Below are 27,435 nucleotides of genomic sequence, written 5' to 3' on the forward strand. Positions count from 1 at the left end.
CAGGAGATTTCTGTTATTCTGGCAGATATGGGGATTTTAAGGGTGTTTTGGGGTGCAACAGACAGTGTACTTCTCCCTTTCCTGTATAGATATCATATTTTCATGGAAAAATTCTTTCTTGCGTGTTTGGGTTTCATTGTGCCGACAACACAAGCTCTCTGGGACTGAATGTGGGAACCAGGCGCGAGTCCTTTGCCTAAGTGCATGTTTGGGTGGCTGTTTGACAGCGATGGTCAATGCCCGATGTCAGAGAATGCATATAAATCCAATGGCCCATCCTTACCCCTATTTTTCATAGATCTTTATTTCTCTTTAGCCACTAAAGGAAACCATTGAAAAGCTGCCTGTGTAGATATCCCTGTTATCCACACATGGAACAATGGGCTCACCTCCAACATACACAGCGGGCAATCACCACTTGAAACATGGAGCATTTATAACAAATTAGACATCAGACCATAATGGATGCTATAAGACTGAAAAACTAGGTTTCCTGGCACGTTTGGATTTATTAAGTGGTTGTTTTGATGTGAAAAACCCTTCCTTCTGTCTCCTGAAAAGCTGTGTGTTGGCAACGAAAAGCTGAGGGATCGTCTGCTGTGGCATTTCCCACAGGCACTGCGATTACCATGAAGGAAGCGATACTGGCGTGTGAGGAATAAACTTTCATAGCATCTCAATTTCAATAAAATCGACCATGCCCTGACAGATGAGCTGTGCTGTTTGTCATATTGAGAGATTCTCATGGCATTCGATTTCCTTCAAGTATGAATGTAAATCCTCTAAACATGGATTTTCTTGATTTGAAAATAATAATTATATGTTACGCTTATTCATTCTGGCTGGCTTATATAGTTGCTTCTGTGCTTTTTTATGAACCAGGGCATTATTTCTGAGGAGTCTGAATAGAATTATTTGAATATACAAATATCAAACAGTATTCAAACAGTCTGCCATGTTTAACTTGGAATTAAGATTGGTTTTGGTTAATCTGATTTGAAATGGCATATAGTCTTTTGCATGAATCTGCAGTAACACGAGTCTGCAGAAAAGGGGCCTCTTTTTTGTTGAGTAACAACAGCTACAATAAAAAATGTCACTTTTACCACCTTTAAACCGGCTGTCTTATAAATAATAAGCTCCTTAAAGGAATTGCTCCCCCCAAAATGAAAAATGTCTCTCCCTCATACCAACCAAGATGTATATGACTTCTCTTCTTCAGCACAGCACAAACATTTTTGCTAAATAATTTCAAAATATTTTTCAATGTTTACAACACATTTATGACCACTGGAGTTATTTGGATAACTTAAATGATGCATGTACAATATGTGCTTTTTTAAAACTTTGCCATCTTGGTCCCCCTATAGCACATCATTTTAGTAAAAAAATACAGAAAAGAAGTAATATAGATTTGGGTATGGCATCAGGAGGAGTACATGAAAGTTCATTTTGTTCATTCATTAAAGCTCACATCAAGACATGTGGAAAAAACATACACGGATAGAGTTTAGGATAGTATTTCTTTTACCATCGTTTAGTAGCGACACCTCCCTCAATGTAATGGAGACACAGTGCCAAACAAAATAAAACGTATTACATGGGAACATCTCATTTGTCTGGTTCTCCAATACAGGACACCATGAGTCAAGTCTGTAGCGGCTGCTCCGGAGCGCTCCTAAAGTGTTTGTGTGCATATGCATGACAGAGAGAAGCTTGCAAGAGGCTCCTCTGGGTTCTTTAATGAAAATATATTGGCCTTTTCTTTTCCTCTACTACTTTAGAAAAGTCTTACCTACCGGAGAATCACAAGTTCATGGACGGAAAAACTACGATCCTGTGTCACTTTCACAAACTAGGCATTTTCTCAAGCTGCCACCCTTTGCAAAATAGAAAAAAGTGTTTCCAGGTCTTAAGTCAGGTCTGGTAAATGGTATGTAAATGGCTTATAATTATAAAGTTTTCATTTGAGACAACGGAGATCAGTATTTCAACCAAGAAAAACCAACCATGGACAAGCTCAAATTAATTGTGCTTCTTTTGAGGTTGAAGTTTTAGTTCTGTTGCCATCATGTGGGTACCTACAATATGTTCTCAAAACCAAAGTCCAAATTTAAATTAATTCCAGAAAAGCTCAAGACACTCAATATTTGATATGAAGAAACATTTCTTAGTGACTTTTTGACTACACAGATGGTGTTTTGTTTTTTACAATACATCTTTCATATGCCTATATTCATCGGATTACATGCAAACCACATCAAAATTAACACACAACCGAAATAAATATCTGATACGATGTTAAACCTGTCAGTAAAGTAGAAGATGTTTCAGAATCAAAAGGAGAATCAACCATCTATTAATGTCCATGATTTAAAAATGTTCAGGAAGCATTAAGTGCGTTTTGGGTATCCCCTTTGGTCATATGTTGTTAATCTGTAAGACCACATCTGCTCTTTTAATTATTTAATAAACAGTCTCAAATCTCCATTCAAGGTTCATAAGCAAGGCAGGGATGTAAAGTTATCATTAGGTCCTCGGATAGCAATATAAACTGGTGCTATCAGTCATATTGGTGTCAGAAAGTATGATGTATATCTGATGAACCAGTTTAGCATTAGCAATTAGCAATTTCACTTATTGAGCAGTAACTGTGCTAATGCCTATACAGATACCACCAATCTCTTCTTTCTTGACCATATATGTTTTATAAAAAAAATATTTCAATATAAAAGTAAGTTATCTGTGAAGTTTTTTTTTTTGTATTGTGGAAATGAATCGACTCTGCCAAGTATGTATACAAAATGTTTGTGACTTCAATAAAAAGTTAATGATTGGATCTTCTGTGTCTGACCATTTTTAGGTAAATTCAACCATCCCTGAATAAGTAATAATTAGAAAGAATAAATAAAGTGTGTATTTTTGCTGTTTTTAATTAAAGGGGTAAAATGACATGGTTAAAACGAATGTAATCGTTTGTTTTACATGTAATGCAATGTGTATCAGGGTTATTATAGTTTTAAAAAAAATACTAGTTTTTATTTTTATTTAGTCTTGTAATTTGTCTTTTTATTTAATTTAGTTTAGTTTTTGTGGTGCATAAATAGTTTTGATTTCGTTTATATTTTATTTTTACATTTATTTTAGTTTTTATCTAGTTTCAGTATTGTTCGAGCATATAGCGTATTATGGTAAAAATGTACATACACCTTGTCAAATCTGTAAATGTTAAAAATATAATAAAAAAATAAATTTGTTGACTTCTTGAGCATAACTGAACAATTGTATGTTTTGTCATTGTTGTGTATGAGTCTCATGATTGTCCTCATTGTGGAAAGATGGACAAATTGTGTATATAACTGTGCACTTCATCTTAAATGCAACAAATTTAGTGTTGAAATTAGGGATTTTTTTACCGTTTTAAATAAACACAACTACATCATGTGAACTTCTTAAATGCACTTTCAAGTTCGTTGGATTCTTACCCTTAAGTTAAGTCCCACAATTGCTACCACCACATCAGATCACCATGCACTTGCTGTTGTTTGAAGAAGAATCGTATAAAAAAGGTAGTTCCTACCTACTACCTTCGATGTCTCTCCCAGCGTTATTGCTTTGCTGCTGGGCTGGTCAGAAGTTAATAGTTCGTCTGCCACCTTAGGGTCATTAATAATCCAGCAGTATAACACGAGTCACTCCGTGTTCAACTGGCGATTCAACACAATTTAAAATACGAAAACACAAGTTTTGTTTTACTACATTTTATTTTTTGTTCGTTTTGTAGGTGCACATTTTAGTTACAGTGTAGTTTTAAAAAATTTACTTTAGTTTTAATTTTATTTCAGTTAACAATAATGTTTTTTCACTAATTGTTTCAGTTTTCATGATAGTTTTGTAAAGTAAATATGTTGAATTACATTATAATGTGCTCCTATGTACATGCTAAGTGCCGTAAGTGGCAGCTTAGGAACACACACACGTTTCGATATGTGGCATTTTCTGTTTGCTCAGAAGCATTTGTAAACTGCAGTTCTAAAGCTCAGCTGTAATAAAGAAACTTAAAATGTTTAACATCTTTTGACATCATGTGTTTTGCATCAAATTATAGAGTGTAGTATCGATAACAGTATTGATAAGTAACGGTATCGGTAAGCAGTATCGATATAGATATCAATAAAATCTTATACCCATCCCTAGCTATGATTGACAAGTTAACCAGTGCGTAGTGATTGGTCAAATACTGCAAGCGTGTGACGGAAATGTTACACCTCTTACTATATTTGGGATATCAGGTTCCTAAGCAATGTACTGTACTGACACCTTACTTGCCTATACATATGTGCTGTCTTAGTCAAATCATACCACAAGCTCACGTAGATTTGTGGGGGTTTGGTTACACGAGGCCTTTCAGGCAGGTCTGTGAGAGCATTCACTTTTAGATAAATTTCATCTTTTGTTCAGACACTTTCATTTTTGCAATTTTACATGTCTTAATACATGCATGGGCAACTTAAAACACACCAAAGACACAGAAAAACAAGTTTTTGCGCCATATGACACATTAATAATTAAGTAGAATTAAAGTCATCCTCAAATACAAGTAGCTATAAATTGTCGAATCTCTCACAGCAACATTATCTTCCAACAAGCCACAAAGTGAATTGAGTCTCAACACTTGCACTACTACGCATCCTGGCTTTAGCCTAAACACACTTGTACAGACCCACACACCAGCACAGCAGGAAAACAAAAACTGCTAGATCAGCAGGAGCTAGTGCCGTAGTCCGAGCTGGCATGTTCTTTTGCAAGCGCCATGAAGTGCAGAATGAGGAAAGTAGGGCTGTAGCTCAAACCCACGCTGAACTCTCATGGGCTTACAGTGCCGCTTTCGCCACCTGTCTATAGGAGAAAGCTTACTCACTCTCGCTAATTGCATACAAAGCAGGCAATATTTAGCCGTGGTCTTCCACATGGCGCCAACATGCCCAACATGTGTTATCAACACAATGGCTCTGTCTTATCTGTCAATTTTCTCGGTTTGGAGGTTCGGGCTTCGGTCAAATAGAATATAAATGACACCGCAAAGCCAGTTTACACTAAAAGTGATTGGGATTAATTAGCAGCACATAGCCAGCAGCGACAGCATGGAGCCTGGGCAGCACTCTCCTGTCGACATGTTGTCGTTTTGTGCTCTGTTACATTTGGAAGTCATATACCCCATAAATTTTATTTCATACGCTTCAAGAATCATTGCTATATAAACATTACACTAGTCATGAAATGCACATTATATCAATGTTTACAATAATTTTACAGAATGTATTGTTGAGACAGTTAATAAAAGCTCAATTGTCTTACAATGTTTAATTACTTTTACTTTATTGGTTCAAGGAATCCATGTCCTTACTCTAATTGTTTTCAGCAAACTGTTTGGGGGCTTTCTTGAGCATCATCTTAAGAAGAGTCTTCCTTCTGGGACGACAGCCATGCAGACCAATTTGATGCAGTGTGCGGTGTATGGTCTGAGCACGTGCACTCAACTTCTTTGGTCGACCATGGCGAGGCCTGTTCAGAGTGGAACCTGTCCTGTTAAACCGCTGTATGGTCTTGGCCACAGTGCTGCATCTCAGTTCCAGGGTCTTGACGATCTTCTTATAGCCTAGGCCATCTTTATATAGAGCAACAGTTCATTTTTAAGATCTTTAGAGAGTTCTTTGCCATGAGGAGTCATGTTGAACTTCCAGTGACCAGTATGAGAGAGTGAGAGCGATAACAACAAATTTAACACACCTGCTCACCATTCACACCTGAGACCTTGTAACACTAACGAATCACGTGACACCGAGGAGGCTAATTGGGCCCAATTTGGAGATTTTCACTTAGGGGTGTACTCACTTTTGTTTCGTTATTTTGAGGTGACAGCAAATCCACACTGTTATGCAAGCTGTACACTCACTACTTTACATTATAACAAAGTGTCATTTCTTCAGTGTTGTCGCATGAACAGATATAATAAAATAGTTCACTTCTGTGAGATACTATCGACCAGAAACTAAACATAAAGGTAACTGTTTGTTAACTCTTCTTTAAGTGTCACAAGTGCATTAGTATAAAGGGAAAGGGAACAGTAAGAAACCCCTAGTTGTGTACCAGGTTTGTGTTCAATTAAATCAATTTGCAATGTTTGCCACTATTAGTACACGCAGGCATCTATACAGTATATGTTGATGCTCTCAGTTTATCTTTACTATAGACGCTTGGTTTCTCTGTCTGGTAGGTGCAGATGTCAGGCCACTTAACTGGAGGTTATCCTGTCAGCTTGTCCCACTATCAAAATGAGTGACCGCATACAGGTCGGTCAGGTTGCTTGCGTTAAAGCTAACTTTTTCAAAAACATTTGCCGTCCTAGACAGTGAGTGACCTTACATGTTAAAATTGAATCCAATTTTTTTAAGTCAATGTCAAAAAGCAAGCAAACAAACACGACGTGATGACGTCACATATATGCTAATTAGATTCTGACATTACCAGCCCCAGAGGTCTGTCAAAATCCTGTGGGAAACACTGGCAAGAATCCACATCCCTCCTGATGCGAGCCAAATTGTTCAAGAAACATGAAAGAGGCACCACTCACAACGAAGGGTGAGCAGGATGACTTGAATTTCAGTATTTTTTTTACAATTGATTAGATAAGTAACTTTCATTAAGTTGATAGAATTTGTTGGAAAATTAATGAAAATAAATTTAGTTTAGTATTGCTACACAGTAGGCATCTTTTGTTGCTACGTTATTCTAACAAAAACATGCTCTGGTTACCATTGTACATTTTTGTAATAATAATAATTTTATGTTTTGGTACACCCCCCTCAAGGGAGATTTTTTTCTAACTTCTAATAATAAGCCTTTCTTTGGGAAGCCCACAGCTCAGAGAGTTAACTTACTTTCCAAAGCTTTGTGTATCTGGTAGCTTTATAAAACAGCAAATGAACGAACACTCCAATCCAGCAAAACCTTCTCAGATGTTAAACACCGAGCCCACTGGACGTCTTTCATGTATCCTGCACTTGTTCAAATATCAGGACAAGCTATGAAAACAAACCTGTCAAAATCCCTGGATGCTTGCCATAATGTACAGCTGAGATAAGTTTCTCTTTCTCTCTGATGTCATAAGCATTCAGCTAGCCTACATATATAGGTTAGCTTCTTCGCGACCTTGCCTGTGTTTCGCCGGCCACACCTATCATTTACAATGGCGCAACTGATACTGGATAAAATCTATTGAAGGAGAGAGTTAATCAAGCATTGTGGTTGCTTATCACAGTGCCTGCTTTGCCCTACAGTCACCTAACACTTTGCGTTGCCATGACACAGGCAGGAAATTACCTCACGAGTGATGTGACCAAAATAACAGCTCATTAACTGTTATTTAGCTGTGAATTAGCAAGAAACTGTGGGCTGGAGAGGTTAATAAAAGGGGTGGTCCATATTTAATAGTTAAAATAAACATTTCAAGAGTGAACTCATTTCCTGGTGAAAACCACATCATGTGCTATCTGAAGACTAAGGGGAACAGAAAGAAGTCATAGAGCTATGGATCATTTAGCGAGAATTTGTTTAATGCCAGATAATATAACCTCATAGTACTGGTTGAAAATTGAGCTAAAATCCACAGTAAACCATACTTCTGGAAAACTATTCAAAAATGTACTGCTTGCTTAAAGGGGAATACTTGTTTTTATATGTCTTTCGTATGTTATAAATTAACCCTGCATGTATTAGACAAGTATAAAATTGCAAAAAGTACAACAATAGATGCATTCTATCTAAAAGCGTATGCTCCCCCAGAACTGCCTGAAACGCCTCATGTTACCACACCCCCACAAATCGACATCAGTTCATGGTATGATTTGACTAAGACCGCCCAAATGTATACGTAAGTAAGGTGGGCGTACTTGATATATGGAACCTGATATTCCAAATATGGTAAGAGGCGTTAGTAACGTTACATTTCCGTGACACACTTAGTATTCGACTAATACTTGTGCGTGAGTGTGCTATTTACCCTGTTACCTTGTTTTTAACTGCTAAACTGGACTGTTGCTGTAGTAGAGTAGGCGGGGCGAGACCATGGTTCGAGTCCGGTGAGTAATTGTGAATTAGCGCCAGCTGTGCGCACACCGGCCTCGAATCACGTAAGAGATGGGAGCATATAAAAGGAACGAGCGACCGGACCGTCGAAGAGAGAGGACCGGGCCCGAACTTATGTTATGTTTGTATTTATATTTATGTTCATGTTTTGTTCGCCGGCGGTCGTCCGTGAGGGGCCGCCGGCTGTTATATTAATTTATTAAGTGTTTAAAATGTCTTCCGGTTCCCGACTCCTTCCTTCCCTTTTATGGAGATTTGTTACAGTGGTACCGAAACCCGGGAGGAAGGAGAGACATGCTGTCGGAGAGTCCTCGCCGCCGAGTGGCCTCGCGGTGCCGGAGAGTTCGGGCAGTGGCTGCCCGGAGCGGTGGCTCTGGGGAAACGGAAGTGCACAGTGCGGCCACCGTCAATGCTTCGGTGGAACGGCGACCTTTGCTGCCGCGCCCCTGGGTCGAGGTGGGGTGGCTGTCGTCCAAGCGGGAGCGGGGGGGTTGCCGCCGTCCGCCAGAGGCCGGAGCCTGCGTCCGTCCCCCGAGGGGGAGGAGCAGGAGGCGGAAGTGCCGAGTGCGGCCACCGCCTGCCAGAGGCCGGAGCCTGCGTCCGTCCGCCCAAGGGGGAGGAGCAGGGGACGGGGAGCCCGCCCCGACTCCCAGATAAAGGAGGAGCCACCGCCGGCCGCCAGGGGGCGGACGGTCGAGCCGTCCACCGAAGCTCCAGGGCCACCGCAAGGCACCGCGAAGGAGAGTACTCCGGCTGGTTGAGGAACGAGCTGCAGCATGTCGGGGAACCGGACTTAAATTTTTTTTCCCTCTCTCCCCTCTCTCTTTCCGGTCGCTCCGAGGGCTCCCGTCTCCGTTGTCTCGTCTCGTCGCTGCATACCCACCACCCCACCCCCCCCGAAGGAGGGGGAGGGAGCTTGCACAGTCGCGGGGGTACCCCCCGGCCTGTGAGCGGTGATGGGGGTATGTAGTAGAGTAGGCGGGGCGAGACCGTGGTTCGAGTCCGGTGAGTAATTGTGAATTAGCGCCAGCTGTGCGCACACCGGCCTTGAATCACGTAGGAGATGGGAGCATATAAAAGGAACGAGCGACCGGACCGTCGAAGAGAGAGGACCGGGCCCGAACTTATGTTATGCTCCCATCTCCTACGTGATTCGAGGCCGGTGTGCGCACAGCTGGCGCTAATTCACAATTACTCACCGGACTCGAACCACGGTCTCGCCCCGCCTACTCTACTACAGTTGCCTGTTATTAGTTAAAATTATTTGAGCTTGTTTATTTAGTTATTCGTTGACTGATTGCTAAGTTGTTAGCGGTTTTGTCCACTTAATTGTATAATATCATCATGTGTTTCAAGTTTATTCCTGTTCTCCACCCCAGACAGCGTTCTCACCCAAGCCGCAAGACACAACGTGCTCACTCTCACGTGTGTCCCATTCACAACTCCCCTTCTGCACCTCTGTCTCTCTATGTTGCTCTCTGGAACTGCCAGTCAATTGTGAACAAGACTGACTTCATCCATGCGTTTGCCAGCCAGTCTGACAGTAATTCCACAAACTACTCCTTCTCTCACTCTCCCCGCCAAACCGGAAGAGGAGGAGGCACAGGTTTGCTTATCAACAATAATTGGAAGTGTTCCACAGTATCTTCCCTATGTAACAACTTTTCATTTGAAATATTCATAGACCAAGAATCCTGCTGACCTAGGGGACTACCAGTCACTACTCTCCTCTTTCTCTGCTAGTGTTATCACAGCTAAAATGTCTTTCTATACACCAAGGTGAGCAATGCACCTAACACTCAACAGCTTTTCAAGACATATAACTCTCTTCTTTGCCCCCCTCCTCCCCCGCCCACTTCATCATAGACATCGGATGACTTCGCTGTATTTTTTACTGAGAAACATCATCTATCAGCAAACAATTCTCTGCACCTCAAACCTCGGTTCACACCACCCTCACTTCAAACATTGAACTATCCTCTTTCACCCCACTGACTGACACTGAAGTCACCAGACACTCCAGCCACACCACCTGTCCCCTTGACTCAATCCCCTCCCATCTCCTTCAGGCCATATCCAGCACACTAACACCTGCACTCACACACATCATCAACACCTCCCTGCTCACCGGCACTTTTCCATCCACATTTAAACCGGCCCAGGTCACACCCCTACTGAAGAAACCTGCATTGGACCCCTCTACTCCTGACAGTAACAGACCTGTCTCTCTCCTCCCATTTATAGCAAAAACACTTGAAAGGGCAGCTTTCAACCAGGTGTCTTCCTACCTATCCCAGAACAAACTACTGGATGACAAGCATTCTGGCTTCAAAACAAACGACTCCACCGAGACTGAATTGCTATCGGTCTCAGAGGCACTGCGGCTAGCAAAGGCATAATCTAAATCCTCGGTCCTGATTCTGCTTGACCTGTCTGCAGCGTTTGACACTGTCAATCACCAGATACTGCTAGCAACCCTGTCATCACTAGGAATCTCAGGCTCTCCTCTGCGCTGGTATAAATCCTACCTCTCCGGCAGATCCTTCAGGGTGTCATGGAGGGGCTTGCCGTCTACCGCACTCCATATGATCACTGGGGTCCCTCAGGGATCGGTGCTTGGACCACTGCTTTTTTCCCATCTACACAACATCCTTGGGACCCATCATACGGGCAAATGGCTTCTCATATCACTGTTATTCAGACGACACCCAGATCTACATCTCGTTTCACCCAGTTGATACCAAGGTAGCAGCTTGCATCACGGCATGCCTCAAGGACATCTCAGCTTGGATGAAAGCGCATCTCCTCCAGCTGAACCCTGCCAATAAAGAACTACTCGTGTTTCTTAAACACCTCATGGTGCAACACGATCTCACCATCCATCTTGGCAATACCACAATCACTCCTTCCAAAACAGCCAGGAACCTTGGAGTCATATTTGATGAACAGCTGTCCTTCAATGATCACATTGCAAAGATAACACGGTCATGCCGATATGCCTTATTCAACATTAGAAAGGTTAGACCTTATCTCACTGAGCATGCGGCACAACTCCTTGTCCAGGCCCTGGTGATCTCATGGTTGGACTACTGAAATGCTCTCCTTGCTGGTCTTCCTGCAAAGGCCATCAAACCACTCCAGCTGGTTCAAAAGGCAGCAGCACACCTCGTCTTCCAACAGCCTAAAAGGGCTAATGTGACACCCCTTTTCATCTCACTCCACTGGCTACTGGTCGAAGCCCGTATGAGATTCGAGTCACTAGTACTTGCCTACAGGACTATCACTGGATCTGAATAAAACTGCATCACCACAAGGTTAAGTTGCCGCTGTAGAAGATCTTAAAGTTGTCGCCTCTTATTTAACACTGCTTCCCTTCATCTGTAATGATTTTTTAACATACAGAAAATATAAAAAATCATTTGTTTGTGTTCCTTAAGCTTGTCTCAGAATGCAAAATGTTTAAAAAAAGTAAGTTTAAACACCGGAAGACCATGTTGCGTTTTTTGCTCTGCTCACATCCCCATATGAAAATGTTTAAAACTGGTGAGATTTCGTTAACATTACTTAACTTTTGTAATCGTTTTTTGTTGTTTGATGAGCCTTAAAACAGATATATTTATTATGCTGCTGTCCCTTTAAGAGCTAGCATGCACGGATCACATGCTTATTCCCCCACTGTTTTTGTTTAAAGCAAACTAAAGGAATTGTGCTAATGCTAGTTCTGAGATCAGTCTCTTCTTGCTCATTTTGGGATGCATGAGTCGAAGTGTTTGATTTATGCATATTAAGACTAAGAAATATGTAAAATAAAAAAACAAAGAATGAATAAAATACATAAAAAGGATCAATTAAATATTTAAGTTGCACTTAAGCAACGATTTGGTAAGAACTTTATCTTAACAGTAATCAAAATTTGAAAGTTACTTAAACCAAGGACCTCTTAAACAAAAAACAAATTGAGACAACTCAAAATGTTTGAGTATTTCCAATTTATCTGGGTTTACAGTGAGTGCTCTGGAGCAGAGTTTAAGCTAGACTTCTTCATTGTCTGTCATTTACGTGCTAATTAGCATGTTTGTGACGTCATCGCGATGTACGCGTTCTTTGAATTTTCTGTATTTTAATCCGAGTTGGGGACAAGTCACATATGGTAAAGTCCAAGCAAGTCTCAAGTCTTAACCATCAAATCTCAGGTCAAATCTCAAGTCACAGTTTAGACAAATCAAGCAAGTCAAGTCAAGGGTTCACCTTAAGCAAGTCAAGTTGAGTCCCGATAAGTTTCAAGTCAAGTCAAGTTGCAGTACTAAAATGGAGGTTATTTTTCCGATATATGTTTATATTTGCACAGAAAAGAGGAACTTATATACATATATTAAGGAAAGTCAATTGTAAATATAAATTAATTTTAATTGATGATCACTTGCCTATGTATGTGCATAAAGTTTAGTTCCAGCAGTCACACATTTTCACATATTTACATAGACACAGAAATTGAAATACTTGTGCGCCTATCTGAAAGAATGTTAGACTTAAGCATTTATACAGGCTATGAACCTTATAAACTAAGTATTGTGACTGAAAATCTGCCTATTATACATTTTATATATATGATGCTGTGATACTTGTGCTGTCCATTATAGAGAAAACACAGGTCAAATATTAAACAGACTACAAATTCCTATATGCAATATTAATTATGTAAAACTTAAGAATTCGAATTCTAAAGCAGCCCCTCCAGCCAGGCAAAAAGAGCAAAACAGCAAGCCATAGGTGACGATGTCCCTATGATCACAGTCTGATGAAAGGAAATGATTGGATGCTACCAACTCCACAAAAAGGGGAATTACAAACCACCCTCATTGTAATCAGTCAAAATTATGGACGGCCATCAGATTTTAGGCGCTGATAAAAAAAATCTGTCGGACACAGACAATTTTCAGTTAACACAACCTCTGCCCTGGAGTAATCGTAAAGCCCTAAGTGCATCATAAGAAGACAGATTTATGAGGTCACCTACAGTAGTGTTGTTTTTGGTCTAGTTTCAGTCGACGAAAACTGATGACATTTTAATCTATTCATATTTGACGAAAACTGATGACATTTTAGTCTATTCATATTTGACGAAAACTGATGACATTTTAGTCAATGAAAATAGTATTTAAGTCTCTTTTTAGTAATGCAATTCCATTTAACCCAGTCAATATAGTATAAGTACCTAGTAGAAACCACAATTTTCTTTTAGCCAAACCCATTTCAAACAAGGTTATCTACTTATATTATTGTTACCTTATACACATCCATTCCATACAAGGAAGTCGCTCTGATTTAAATTTAAGGACATCGATAGGGGTGGGAATCTCTAGGCACGTCACGATGCTATTGGATTACGATTCAGAGGGACAACTTTTAATATACTATAGTATACAGTGTTTATCAATTAACTATAAGGGAACTACAATTTTCAATAGTAAAAACTATAGTTCACTAAAGTATTTTTTAATTTTTTGTGCATGGAATGAAGACTCAGGAGGAAGAAAAACACAAAAAGCCAGATTGGAATTTGATAAAGTTCATTATGACAAGCTACAATCCTTCTGGGAGAATGTCCTTTACAGACATGAGTCAAAACTGGAGCTTTTAGGCAAGTCAAATCAGCTCAATGTTCAGGTTATAAAAATCCAGCTTTCAAAGAACTGAACTATGTAAATGTAAACTTACTAAACATGTAAATAATGTGTCATTTGTTGTATTCTGGTATTAAACTTGTAATGTTTACTGTAATGTTTACTGTGTAAATGTGTACAAGAAATGTCTCTTATACTGCCATGTTGGACAGAACTGCACCCAAGTTTTTCACCTACTGTTGCACCTGTGTATATGGTTGAGTGACAATAAAGGGATTCGATTTGAACACCATAGCTAGAGTGAAACATGGATTAGTCTCTGTTATGTTTTGGGGCTGCTTTGCTGCATCTAGTACAGTGTGCCTTCAATATGTGGAGAGCACAATGAAATCTCAAGGCATTCTGGAGCGAAACGTACTGCCCAGTGTCAGAAAGCTCTGGCTCTGCCTTCAACAGGATAATGACCCAAAACACACCCAAGAATGGATAAGAACAAAACATTGGACTGTTCTGAAGTGGCCTTCTATGAGTCCTGATCTGAATCCTATCAGACATCTATGGAAAGAGCTGAAACTTGAAGTCTGGAGAAGGCACCCATCAAACTTGACACAGCTGGAGCAGTTTGCTCAGGAAGAGTGGGCCAAACTACCTGTTAACAGGTGCAGTCTTATTGAGAACTACAGAAAACATTTGCTTGCAGTAATTGCCTCTAAAGGTTGTGCAAATATTAGGTTAGGGGTCCCATCATTTTGTCTGTGACATTTTCATTTGTTTTATTTTTTACAATGCTACGTTAATATTGAATAAAAAGCAAAAGCAAAGATTGATTTCTATTAAATATGGAAACAATGGTGGATGTCAATAACTTTTGTCACTTTCGAGTGATTTCCGAGAAAACTGTTAATTCTTGGTTGTTTTTGGAGGGGTCTGTATGTGTGTTAGTATACAGTTTGTGCTTGTATTTGATTTTCTTTGAGGTTTCTATATTTATTCTATGTTTGTTTCACTTTTTTTCTATGATACAAAGAAACTAGTAAAAAGTGCTAAAAAGACTTTACCTGACATCAAAGTTGCCGTTTCCTAAAAGTCAGTATACTGCAGATTTCATGGGTTACAATTTTCACAAAAAAAATCTTGAAATTCACTTGCAGCCAAATCCAGAAAGGTCAACTGCAGTTTAGTGTGACTCAAACTACCTGTTAAATCGATTTATGGTGGAAACAGGAACATCACGATCTCAGGAGATGATGTTCTGGCCTTTAGACTGCTGAGCCACATCCTTGAGGCCTCAGCAGACATTACTCTGAATTATTTGTTTGTTTCTGTGCTCACTGAGGTACATAAAAATGAACTGTTTGCTCAGTTTTCTCAGTCCTGAAAAAAATAGGGCAGAAAGCGCTTCCTTACGTATGTACGTAGAATGGCCCCAAACCATTTGGACTCTTAAAATATTATTAACAAATTAATTTAATGTAAAAAAATAATAAAATGGAAAACAATGAGAAAAAAAGCATTTGACTGCTATCAGGCTATTCAATTGTGAAACAGGTCCATGGTTATTGTAATGACCCACCTTTGTAGTCGGAATGAAGTAAAGGGTAACTCGCATCATACGTTCACTGAAAATCAGCTGATCAACTTAAAAGTACTTTACTTTTCTGCTTTGTTTATAAAGTTAGTTAAATGAAAAGTGTAATTTGTTTGCAGACTGGTCCACTTGCTATTTTCTTATTTAATGCAATGTTGGCTCAGTTTCCAAGTGGTTTCTGTGGTCTCTGTAAAACACTAGTCACACATACACGCCCCTTTTCTGGGCTAGATAGGCAATCAGCCTTAACGCTGTTCCTCAACCATATCCATGATAGTTATCTGTAATATAAACTCAAGCACTTCTGTGATTTATCAGCCGTAGCTGCGTTTATTCATCCCATATCGCACAGGTATGAATCATCGTTCCACAACTCCCCCCAGCTCGGAGATGCTCGTCAGATTGGCAGCGCCATAAAGGAGCTTTTGTTTTGTTTCTAATTGAACGATTGGCAGGGGTGCTATTGCCTCTTATTGCACACAGGTAGAATGCTTCACACAGTATGCCGCAGGGAGTCCAGAGAAAACAGAGCGCTGGTGCTTGACCTTTCCAGGGACTCTTGTAGCGACAGGCTCTGCTTACAACTCATATCAGCTTCCCTTAAAATCCAAACCAAAGCTCAGTAATTGTAACCAAATAAGACAAACCAAGAACAGGACCCCACCACCAAGGGCAGAACGGTAGAATGTAGAGAAAAGTATTTATGAAGCAATCATTAAAAATCTGAAAATTTGACAAGTGGACAGCCCCACAATAACATATCTGATTGGTCTAATGCTTATTACAGTCACCATGGTTACCTGAAAATTTTGCATTTTAAAGGGATACTCCACTCAAATTCTGTCATGAATTATTAACCATCTTGTTGTTCCAAACCTGTGAATTTTTTTTGTTTGGTTGAACACAAAGAAAGATATTTGGAAGAATGTTAGCAACTTACAATTCTGGGGCATTATTGTCTAGCATAGTACAAATAAAATGATAGTCCAAAGGTGCCCCAGAACTGTTTGCTTTCCTAAATTTCCCAAAATGTTCTGTGTTCAACACAACAAAAAAAGATGCAATAACTTTTTTTACTGAAGTTACTTCGATAAATGATAAATGAGCAAACTCAGAGATACACACAGCCTTTCTATGAACCACAACATCATGAGACTTGGGGAAGAGCCCTTTAGACCTGGAAAAGTAAACACCCTAACAACCACAATACAACATCCGAGCAACCCACAGAACACCCGATCAAACCCATATTGTGTCCTACACTCAAAACCAGTTTTGTTAAAAAGAACACAAAATAAAAAATGTGTTTTTCTTAATTGAACACAATTATGTGTTATTTCTTAAAAATAACATCCTTTTAGGAACTGTAAAGCAGTGCCCTGGCTTTTACAGCAACGAGTTTAAGATTCACTTACAGTAGATTTTTTCCAAAAATTGTAGAAAAGTTGTAACGGTTAATTTCAAAACATCAATTTCTCTTCTAACTACAACACGAAAACCTAAACACCAAACAAAATAATAGCTTACATTCCAATAAATCACATTTTGCTCAATTCTGTGTCAAGCTTGGCCTTTAACTTCAGGTAACCTTTGCTAGCATGCTGGCACATTGCCATCCTGTGGCGCCTCGCGTTCACACTGACACCAGTCATGGTACTGCCAGGGGATAACCAATTCTATCTGATTTGTAAATATTCAGGCTTAGCCGTATTAAGCTAATTTGGGTACTTTACACTGCAGCTCCGCTATTAGCGTCTAAAGGGCCTCTAATTTGTGCCACCCGGCATGAGCATTTCTTTATCTCAGACCACAAAAATTCACCCAAAAATGCAGTTACCTCACCAGGGTCTTTCTATATTTTAATGTTTTCCTTGCATTTTGCGAGACGTCCCCGTAAACATAGCGCAGCCACTCACCCCACCATCCAAACCAAGTTTCCTCTAATGAAGAGGATCAAAGATTACGTATTTATGTAGGCTAAACTATAAGTAACTTAGATCGTTGGTTACCTCGACCGAATGCCTATGCCTTTTTCCCATAGACTTTTAGAAGATCGCAATAAATAAGCTATGTGATTAACAAAGGTTTATGATGTTTAGACATTTTGTCTATCAAGATAATCTTACAAATGAACACAACCGTTTTTTAAACGAAAATACAATCTGCAGAAGTAAAAAGCTAACACCATGCTATAAACAAATTACACTTAAGGTCGCTCGATATCAACGTCACTACCACCAAGCCTCCAACAACTAAATTTATAAAAAATGTGTTCCCTAATAAGTAATTACTCCGTGAATGAATCCGCATCTACGGTTCAAGAGATCTGTGCCCTTGTTGCATTATTTATGAGCTTTATAAGCACAATGATGTCTAATGTCCCCGCTTAAGAAAGAGGTCGCTTTTAGACCACGTTCACACTGGCACCAAAATCAGATTTTCTGCTCATTTGTGACCCAGATCTTTGTACTGCATGACAGTAAGAACAGGACAAACCACATGAGATCCAGTCTTTTTTAATCTGATCTGGGCCACTTCCATATGTGGTCCTAAATCAGATACAGGACCTCAGTCTGAACTAAATCGAAATTCATGCAACTTTTGCGTCATTGTAAATCCACAATGTGCGATGCAACAAATGACTATAGAATCCATTATAATGCTAAATTGCGATGCAATATGACAAACGCATAAATGGTTTCTATTGTCTTTTATCGCTTTGCACCCACCACTCGCTAACATTAGTTATAGGTGTGTTCTACTCCATGCTGAGACGTGCAGACCGGCTGCGCACCCCGAGAGCGGACTGCTCCGGGAATGCTCTCAAATCAAGCCGCGAGAACGATCAGCTCAGCACCGCATAAAGTCAAACACACCCGCTGACTTGACCCTTGCTTTTTTATGTATGACAATGTGCTGCGTGTTATAGGGGTGGGAATCTCAGGCCACGTCACGATGCGATTTGTTTACAATTCAAATGGCTGCGATGCGATGATAAAACTATTCTCAATGCATCTTTTTCCTATACAAATATTATTTTTCTTGCTGTTTGACTTCTAAAATTTAAGTATTTGTTATTACCCATGCCAATTTTATTTCCAATATCCTTCATTAATAAAACAAATGGAAGTGATTTGGCAAGTCAACTGAAAGGTTACATTTACCAGCATTGAAAAGAACCAACAGGAAAAGAGCGACTGCCCTCGGTGTCCTATAGTAGCATACAGAATGAAGTAAATTAATGCAGACTTCAGCATGTACTAATAGCTAATGTAAAATAACAGACTTTTAGGCAACATCATCCTGTTATGTGAAGTGAGCAATACAGTCCTTCAGAAAAAAATAAAAAATAAATAAAGGCTTGTAGACTGCAGGATATTCTGAATAACTAGTAACATATCAAGCTGCTCTTAAAATTCATTAACATCTGTAATAGACTTCTTACCATCGTCCTCCTGTTATGTCAATGACTACAACATGTTCCAAATAACATGTAACATACTAAGCTGCTCTCATATACAGATAAATAACAGAGTCTAAGACTCATGTAGGGCTTGACATTAAACATTGTCATGTGATTATCCTTCGATCAAGTAAATTTGTCATTCACTTGTTCAAATCGAGGGGCAATCTTCTGATCTCTCTCGTGAAGCCAACACGGAAGTGACTTTAATTGCAATTTATCGACTTGCCACTAGAGGCTGGCTCCATAAGAGAGCACAATCTTGTTGACCTTGTCAGCATTAAAGGTGTGATTAACTGCGGTTGTTTTATACTGTTGTATGAGGTCTACTTGTGACGTTTGCGTGGTTTTTACATTCAAAAACATCAAAATCAATAAGTAATAGGCACTCAACTGTATTCTTCCACAACCAGGGATGGCACAATATTTATATATCTTTAACGGCATGTTTGTTTAATGCTTGCTCGCTCTATCTGTTTCCACGCCACTTGCGTTACTTCAGAACTGTCATAGGCGAACCAGTGGTCTTGCTAGCGAGGTAGTCTTTGATATTCTTTCTGTGGAGGCGATGTTCAACCATAGATAGATGCATTCCAGAACCTCGCATTCACTGTGCCTGGTGTCAATCACAGTAGTAATCTTAGTAACAATTGTGTTTTCAGTTCTGACACTTACATGATGTTCGCGTGAAAACGATTCCCTCTTATATTACAAAAACTAGGGTTAAAATTGTGGTTTTAATTCATGGCACCTTTAAAAAAATTATACAAATGCAGTTAATCATGAATAGGCAGGTAACTGATAAACGGATAAATTAGGCCCATATCATTTTTATATTACATAAATTTGTTTACAATTTTTGAAGTTGCCTGTTTTTCCTTTTTACTATAGAATAGCGGTTCATTTGTCCAAATAAATTACTTTAGTATAAACTATAGTAAACTGCATACAATTTTTTAGATAATATTGTGCTTTTGAACTTTACTATCGTATACTGTGTTTATCAATTCACTACAAGGGCACTACAATTTCCAATAGCAAATATTATTGAACACTACAGTATTTTTTCAATAAAATGTTGTTCAAGTACACTTTAATTGTCTGGTCAGGCAAGTAAAATTCTCTCCCACTTGCCCATACAAAACATTCACTTGTCAAATATTAAACATTTAGAAAATATATTTTTGACATTCATGAATCGATTCAGTATCGTCTATGTCCGCGTCACGATGCATCTAAGAATCCGCAACCCTTGCGTGTTACATGTTATTGTTGTTTCGCGCATGCAATTCAGTTTATAACCATCACGAGTTACATAATTCCATCACAGGAATCTGGTACTGCCCACATATTAAAAAATAGAGTGAGCAGCTGAAAAAAAAATCTGATCGAGCTAAAAAGTTTACATAAAGGCATGTAGTGTTAACGTAGTCTTAGTAACTTGTTAGCAACTGCCGTTTTAAAGACACAATAAGGCTTTAAAGCTGCCATAACACAAACAAATTCTGCCAATCTCATATTAATCTTGAGTACCTATAGAGTAGTGATACATATTTCGTATCTTCAAAGAGTATTTAGTTTGATCACATTTATTAAAAGATAGATACAGCCAGGGCCTAAAATTAACACCTGACCACGTGCCAAATGCGGTTGAATTTTGCAATTGGCGGGTAAAACTGTCAATCTACCTGCCACATTGGCGGGTAGCCAATGAGAATTGAGTGATTCATTATTCATTGTTTTTTATTTTTTTATTTAAGTCTGCCATGTCATTGGATTTTACCTCAAAATGTGGCGGCACATTAGGGTAAAGAGGCCAGCTGAAACGAACAACCAACAAAAAGATGAGGATGAGTCAAAGAAAAGTAAAAGACGATGTTTTAATACGAAGTGGATGATTGGCGACAACGGCAAGGTTCGCGAGTGGCTGATTTATGACCGCAGTACAGACGAAATGTAGTGCAGTGACTGCCGTATGTATGGCTCAGAGAAAGCAAAGTCAAATCCCTTTTTAATTGGGACTAAAAAGTTAAAATTAGAAGCAATTAAGGACCATCAGAGTCATCAGAAAGCCATCTACACACAATAAGTTGCAAAATATCAAAGACTGTGCTTCCGGAGGAGACCGTTGCGGTCAAGGCACTGACGTCCATGAAAGAAGCGCAGTTTGAGAAGATGCGACTCCTGTTTTCGGAACGTTCACGCGATTGGCAGGAAGATGAGGCCCTTCTCTGACTACGTTTGGATGTGCGAGTAAGTATTAAACTGGTGAGATGGGATGAGATGAGATAATGTCTATGTCTGTGACACAGCAAATCAATGAATAAAAAGATTAAAACAAATATAGTCTAAGAGTTATTATTACTTATAATGATTTTGTTAATAACTTGACAGCACTAAAATGTGTATTCTTACAAGTTAAAGAATAATGTTTGTGTGATTTCTATTTTTCACCTTTATGAGGCCAAAAAACAAAACAAAAAAAAACTGGCCGGTAAAAAGTTACTGTGGCAGGTTGTAAAAAAAGTTAACATCAGGCCATGGATACAGCCGTGGGCGTGCATTTCTGGTAGAAATTTCTGGTAGAAATGCCAAATAAAAGAATAAGAAAAGTTGTTATGAAAATACTTTCCGAAACCTATACAAATGCTGGGGGGTTTAAAAGAGCACAGAAATACTACGTAATACGTCCAACCACAGCCCTTATTTCGGAGATTTACCAAAAACCGATTAAAAAAACCCATAGATTTTGGAGCGATGGAACCGGAAGTCCTAAAATGCTAACTCGCTTCCGGGTTTTGCATACAAAAATACTTAATCTCTGAGGTACTGGATTCATGCTGGTTGTCAAAGACTAGTTTTGTTGAAAAATTTTGACGTTTTATGAACTTGGGATCGAAGGAATTCTGGCTGGGGTGTGATTTTGGATTTTGTGCGGCCAGACAGCAGAGATTGTGCGGTGAGAGTATAGGCAGGGCTGTACGGGGTGACTAGCATTAGTTTCTGGAATAGATCTGACAGAAGAGATCAGCAGACAGCATCAATATGAACCCTGCCTAACACTAATGTTCGTGCGCTCGTACAGAACCAGATATGTTGGTCTTTCCAGACAATTCCGATTTATTGGTAATTTTGGCGGAGCCCGATCAGAGCGAGAAGAGGGGAAAGGTCTGTGGTTCATCTTTGATCTTTCATTGTAAGCCACACAGCCGACCACAACATGAAAAATGAGGAGTACGCCTGGACCAGGCTGTGAAGTTACATGAGAGGGCAGAGACTGTGTTCCAACGACCGTACAGACACCCTGGAGTTTTGGAAGAGCATAATAGAAATGAACCAAATTCTCTATAGGTCACTTATTTAGTTTCAGGCACGCCGGCGCGTAACTCTGGCTGCATATTAATGTTTTAAAACAAAATATTACTAGCCTATAGTTTATTGCACTCACACAAGGCTAGTGTTACTGTTGTGTTGCCATTTTAGCATGTACCGATGAGCTCTTCTAATTCTCTGATCTCAGGCCATGGCTTAACTTATCCATTGTCAACTCTGTTACTTCAGCATTACAATGAATCAAGATCTATGACCTGCTGACAATGTTCGGGTCCACTGTTCCCCACCACCCCTCCATCTGCCCGATCTTCTATCTCCAGAAAATTCTTAACACAGTCACCGGCGAGCCAATGACAAGCTGGTCACACAAGTATTATGTTTTATGTTTCTCCATTACTGTCTACTGTTTCACATGGAGATTGGGAGCATCGAGGCACACTACAGCTCACCAAATAATGGGCCCATTGATTCCCCAGAGGAACAATTTTAGCTAAGAGAGAGTTTAGCACTGGGCCAGACTCAAAAGGGGCTATTACCTTCTTCTCCGGGGCTGTGATCCATGACTGGGGAGCCTTAGCACAAGGTGAGTGAGGGGAACCGACCTGGCACAGATTCACCCAAACCCAGCCACCTCAAGGCCATATAAACTCTGATGCTCCTTTCAAATGACTGATGTGAGGCATCAGGACATAAAAATAACATGGATGTTATTTACGGAGTAAAATTACAGGCAGAGGGTGGGTGATCCAGTCCAGAATTTTTTTGTCATGTTGGTTGGAAACCTTTTTACATCCTGATAGCAAATCAAGAAGTATAGAGGTCAAATAATATTTTCATAATTATATATCATCTGTGAAAGGCGTACAGTAGGACAAAAAAAAAACGTTCGCCCAATCAAAACGTTCTGGCCGAACGTTGTGACTGGTTATTTGTACATTTTCAGCTAACGTATTTTGCATACCATTGTTCACCCTGTTCACGCAGACATCATACGTCATCAGCGCGCTCACGGCCACTGTGTCAATGTAGGGAGAATGGTGGACAATCTGCAACAATCAAACTGAACCGACAACAAGTCACTCTACAAAATGAAAGTCAGTTTTTGAAAAAGCAGTGACGAAAAAACGTCTGGATCTTAGAAGGGATGTAACTATATTATCGATATTGTGTTATCGCAATAGCAAAATATTCTCAATATTATCGTGGTCACATGACTGTATGAAACGATAGGTCTTCCAGGACTAACCTAGAGAATGTTAGAAAACATGATAGATGTTACCTTTGGCCAGGTCCATCTGGTGCAATTATTTAATTTTATAAAAAGGGGGTTTTAGGTAATTTGACCCATCTAATACTATAACTCATATCTCTAATCAACAACTATGATTAAAGGATAAAGAAAAGTGGATGCGTATGGCACGTTCAAGTCATCATTTGTTCTTTTAAATACTGCAATAAATATTGTGCGGTGGTCTTTATACCGAGGTGTTATAGTAAAAGTGAGATTTTGAAATTGTTACATCCCTAATCAATAGTGGAAAAACAACAGAATCTGTCATGTACTACAGTACAGGTTCTACAGACTAGTCCAGTCAGCTACTACATAAGCCAATGCTCCAAAACAAAAAGCAAAGCAGTCAATCAAAAAACATAGACTCCAAACCTCTCCACAACTCTCACCCAGCGTGTGTTTCCTCTTCCCCCCTCCCTCATCTATGTCAACACCATGTCAGGCTTGTATATCAGCTAACACATTATCCTCTTAGCCCTGTGACGGATAGGTATGATGGGCTGGTGGCCAGAAAGGGGCAGGGCATGAAGATACACTTACTTATAATTGATGTATCAATATGGTCAAAAAATACAAATAAACACACATATTTACTTGTTTTACTTTAGAAAACTGCAGTAGGCCTAATGGTCTGCTAAATGACTAAATGTAAATTGTGTGTGTGGTACTACAGGCCCTTCTCCAATAACTGGCTGATTAAGAACACATTTTTATTAAAAACTAAAGTATTCACTAAAAAATTCATTAGGTCTACTTGTTCCAAAGCCATAATATTGTAAGTAGTTTTTTCATCCCAAATATAACATATTAAGTATAAAGTATATGGCTCAAAACAACAATAATGGTACATTTTTGGCTTTACAATAAAAGGAACCATGTAAATACGTCCATATAACGGTAGTAGAAAACACGTAATGGCAACACACTTGCAAAATGCATCAAATGAGCCTGCTCCATCAGTAACTTAGTTTTGTAAAAGTATACACTCTAAAAAATGCTGGGTTATTTGTTTAACCCAAAAGCTGGGTTGAGCCTGTTGGGTCATGTTGTTGGGTTATTTTCTTAGTGTTGGGTCATTTTTTGAGTAACCCAAACGCTGGGTTAGCAGTCGGGTCCAATTGAGTGACAGTTGAGAGAGTAAACCCCTCCCACTCATCGACGCATCAGACAAACTTTACCTTCGCGGGCATTTTGATCCACCTCATCTCGAAAAGTTGTTATTCGGAGAAGAAAAGGTATGTTTACAAGTTTTTAATGTATAAAACTATTACTGTACAAAAAAAATGCAAAAGTATGCAAAATTCGGCTGTTCGCATTAGGTTTGAAAGTAACGTTACAATCTAGCTTCGTTAGCTTTGTATAGCTAGTCTGTAACGTTATGCCCACGTTGTTCTAATTTACAGCTTTTTAATCATTTAAACTTCATTTTTGGTCAACATTTCCCTTTGAAATTCCTGACTCGTGTGAGTCATTTAGTTCAGTAACTTACGCATCTTGATATTAGTTTAAGGTCGACACGAGAGAGCGTCGTGTAAAAAGCAAACATCCAGCAATTTTTTTATTTTAAATACCGCTAATTTTCGGTGAGGGAACTTAGTTTTAATAGTCTTTTAGACGAGAATGTAGTTGTTAAGAACACAAATACGTGATTTATATATTAACATAACGCCTCTTTGAGATTTTGTTAAGACGCTGTCGGAGGTGTGAGCTTCAGGCTGAGCAGCTCTATCTCGGCCATTGCCTCGGGAGTAGCCGCTCTTATAACGTTAGTGGTTAACCGTGAGATATAATTTATTTTGGGTATATGAGACGAACAATTGATGCTCTTTTTAGACTTCTACTTATTCCCGAGTGTGTCGAATTAGTGAAGGGTTGTTTTAACGATTATAATATTATTTTTTAAGACTGTATTTCACTTTCTGTACTATATCCCACTCTTCTTTTTCCCCCCCACTGACAGCGTGCAGAATAACAGCTAATATTAATGGATCATTCCATTCAAGAGAATGTCAACTGGAACGTGGATGTTTTCATAATAGGCTTAAAGGTAAACATTATTTAGGTAAAATGTTAATGTACTTCTTTATATGTTTATTATAATCCATTGTGCTCTGGGTAGCCCAGTTTCCTTACATTCTTCTCTTGTCTCTTTTCTTGTCTCTTTTTCTCTTTATAGATGAACAAATTGATAAAGAAACCCTCCTGCTGGACATCCACTTCCAAAAGTGCACGCCACACTGTTGTCTACAACTCTCAGGAAAAGAATCCTCTTTAGTAAGACTGCTCCGTGGATATGTCAGGTTAAGCAGTGCTGAAACCGAAAGAACTAACGCTCTTTAAAATGTTTTGTGAGTTTATATGAAGAGGAAAGTTACGGTGTCCCTTTTTCACATCCATAACGCTTGTTTATTTCTTTTTTATAGAAAACTTGTGCATAGACTGATATTTTATCATATAAATGCGATTCTATCAACAAGGGTTTAGTAAAATACTTTTTATAGTGTTTTTATGTCGCATCCATAACGCTGCATTTTACTCATGCCACTTTGTTAACTGTATATGAATTTTTGAAGTGTTAAGTTGTCTAACTATTTATATTTACTTGTGCCACTTTAATAACCTTGTTAAATGTATATGTTAAAGTCTAAACTAATGTAATTTATTGAAGTTAATTTTCCTTAAATATGTATAAACATACATTTCATCAAAGTGTTTTATATGCCATTTTATTGTTCATTGAGCATAACATATTGCATGTTTTTATGAATTCCTTTTGTCTTGCATTTTGATCCTTAATAAAACTTTGATTCTTACTGATGCTCGAGTATTTCTCTGTGATTTTGTTATTATTATTTTTAAACATTTCGGGTTTGTTTTAAACCAGCAATGTCATTTTTAAGCAAAAGTTGATTTAAATAAAACAACCCAGCATGTTGGGTCAAAGATATAACCCAACTGGCTGGGTTAAAATAACCCAACGCTGGGTTTGTCCATATTTGACCCAACGTTGGGTTACCAAAATAGCCCAAATTGGGTTGTTTTAACCCAGCCTTTTTTTAGAGTGTAAGTGTAAGTGATTTAAAATCTAAAACTGTATAAACACAAACCACACAGAACACATAACTAACCTGTACACTGTTTGATATGGATAAACAGTTAGAAAGAAATATGGCTTACTGCTTCCGCAGAGACTCTGATGATGTGCGCAGGCTATGGCATTCTTGCGCACTTTAAGGGCACTACTGTCAGGCGAAGCTGACTTGGTTAGGGGTCAATCCAAACGGATCTAAAATCAAACAAATCAACTCATTTCTTTCCCGATGGGACCATGCAGAAGGCTGTCAGCAAAGTTTAATTTAGCCATTTATGATCACGTGACCTGGGTGGCTTGTCTTCAAGACTCATGAAACGGAGGATGTAAACAAATGTACACTAAGCAGGAAACAACCTTTATAGAGCGTATTGAAGAATATTTTTAAATAATAGTTTTGGAATACATGAGTAAATGATAATTATTATATTTTTTCAACCAATTTATTTCAAACATTCTTTTGAAACATAAGAATACATTAATGTATAGGCTAGTTTATAGTTTATCATAGTTTCATCAAGGTATAGTATAGATAAACTGCAGTAGCCTAATTTCATGGATTTTATAATCCCATTTATTGTGTGTCTTATTTATTTAGGTATCTATTTATTATTTATTTATTAAGTAAGTTACCCATGCTTGGTCATATGTAAAAGAAAATTGAATAAAAATTTTGAATAATTGTATCTTTTTGGTTGAACCTTATGGGGTTACACAATTGTGTTCCTCACTCAAAGCAAATGTAGGCCCAGGGTTTCAAATAATGGAAATGTGCATAAGTCATTGGATTCCTTCAAAACATTTCTTTTGTGTTCCACAGAAGAAAGAATGACTTTGGAACGACATGAGGGTGAGTAAGTGATGAAAGAAGTTTTATTTTCGGAAGAAGTTTTCCTT

The 27,435-nt window shown here is 38.8% G+C and overlaps 1 long non-coding RNA gene across 1 annotated transcript; it reads left to right on the forward strand.

Annotated features, from left to right (window-relative positions):
• The first annotated feature begins 24,457 nt into the window (after nucleotides 1–24,457).
• Nucleotides 24,458–26,157, forward strand: LOC130417493 (uncharacterized). Its single transcript, XR_008906176.1, has 3 exons — nucleotides 24,458–24,682; nucleotides 25,408–25,494; nucleotides 25,624–26,157. It is a non-coding gene; the product is annotated as an uncharacterized LOC130417493 (long non-coding RNA).
• Nucleotides 26,158–27,435: the final 1,278 nt, after the last annotated feature.

Source organism: Triplophysa dalaica, chromosome 3 (assembly GCF_015846415.1).
Source record: "Triplophysa dalaica isolate WHDGS20190420 chromosome 3, ASM1584641v1, whole genome shotgun sequence".
NCBI classification, from domain to species: Eukaryota; Metazoa; Chordata; class Actinopteri; order Cypriniformes; family Nemacheilidae; genus Triplophysa; species Triplophysa dalaica.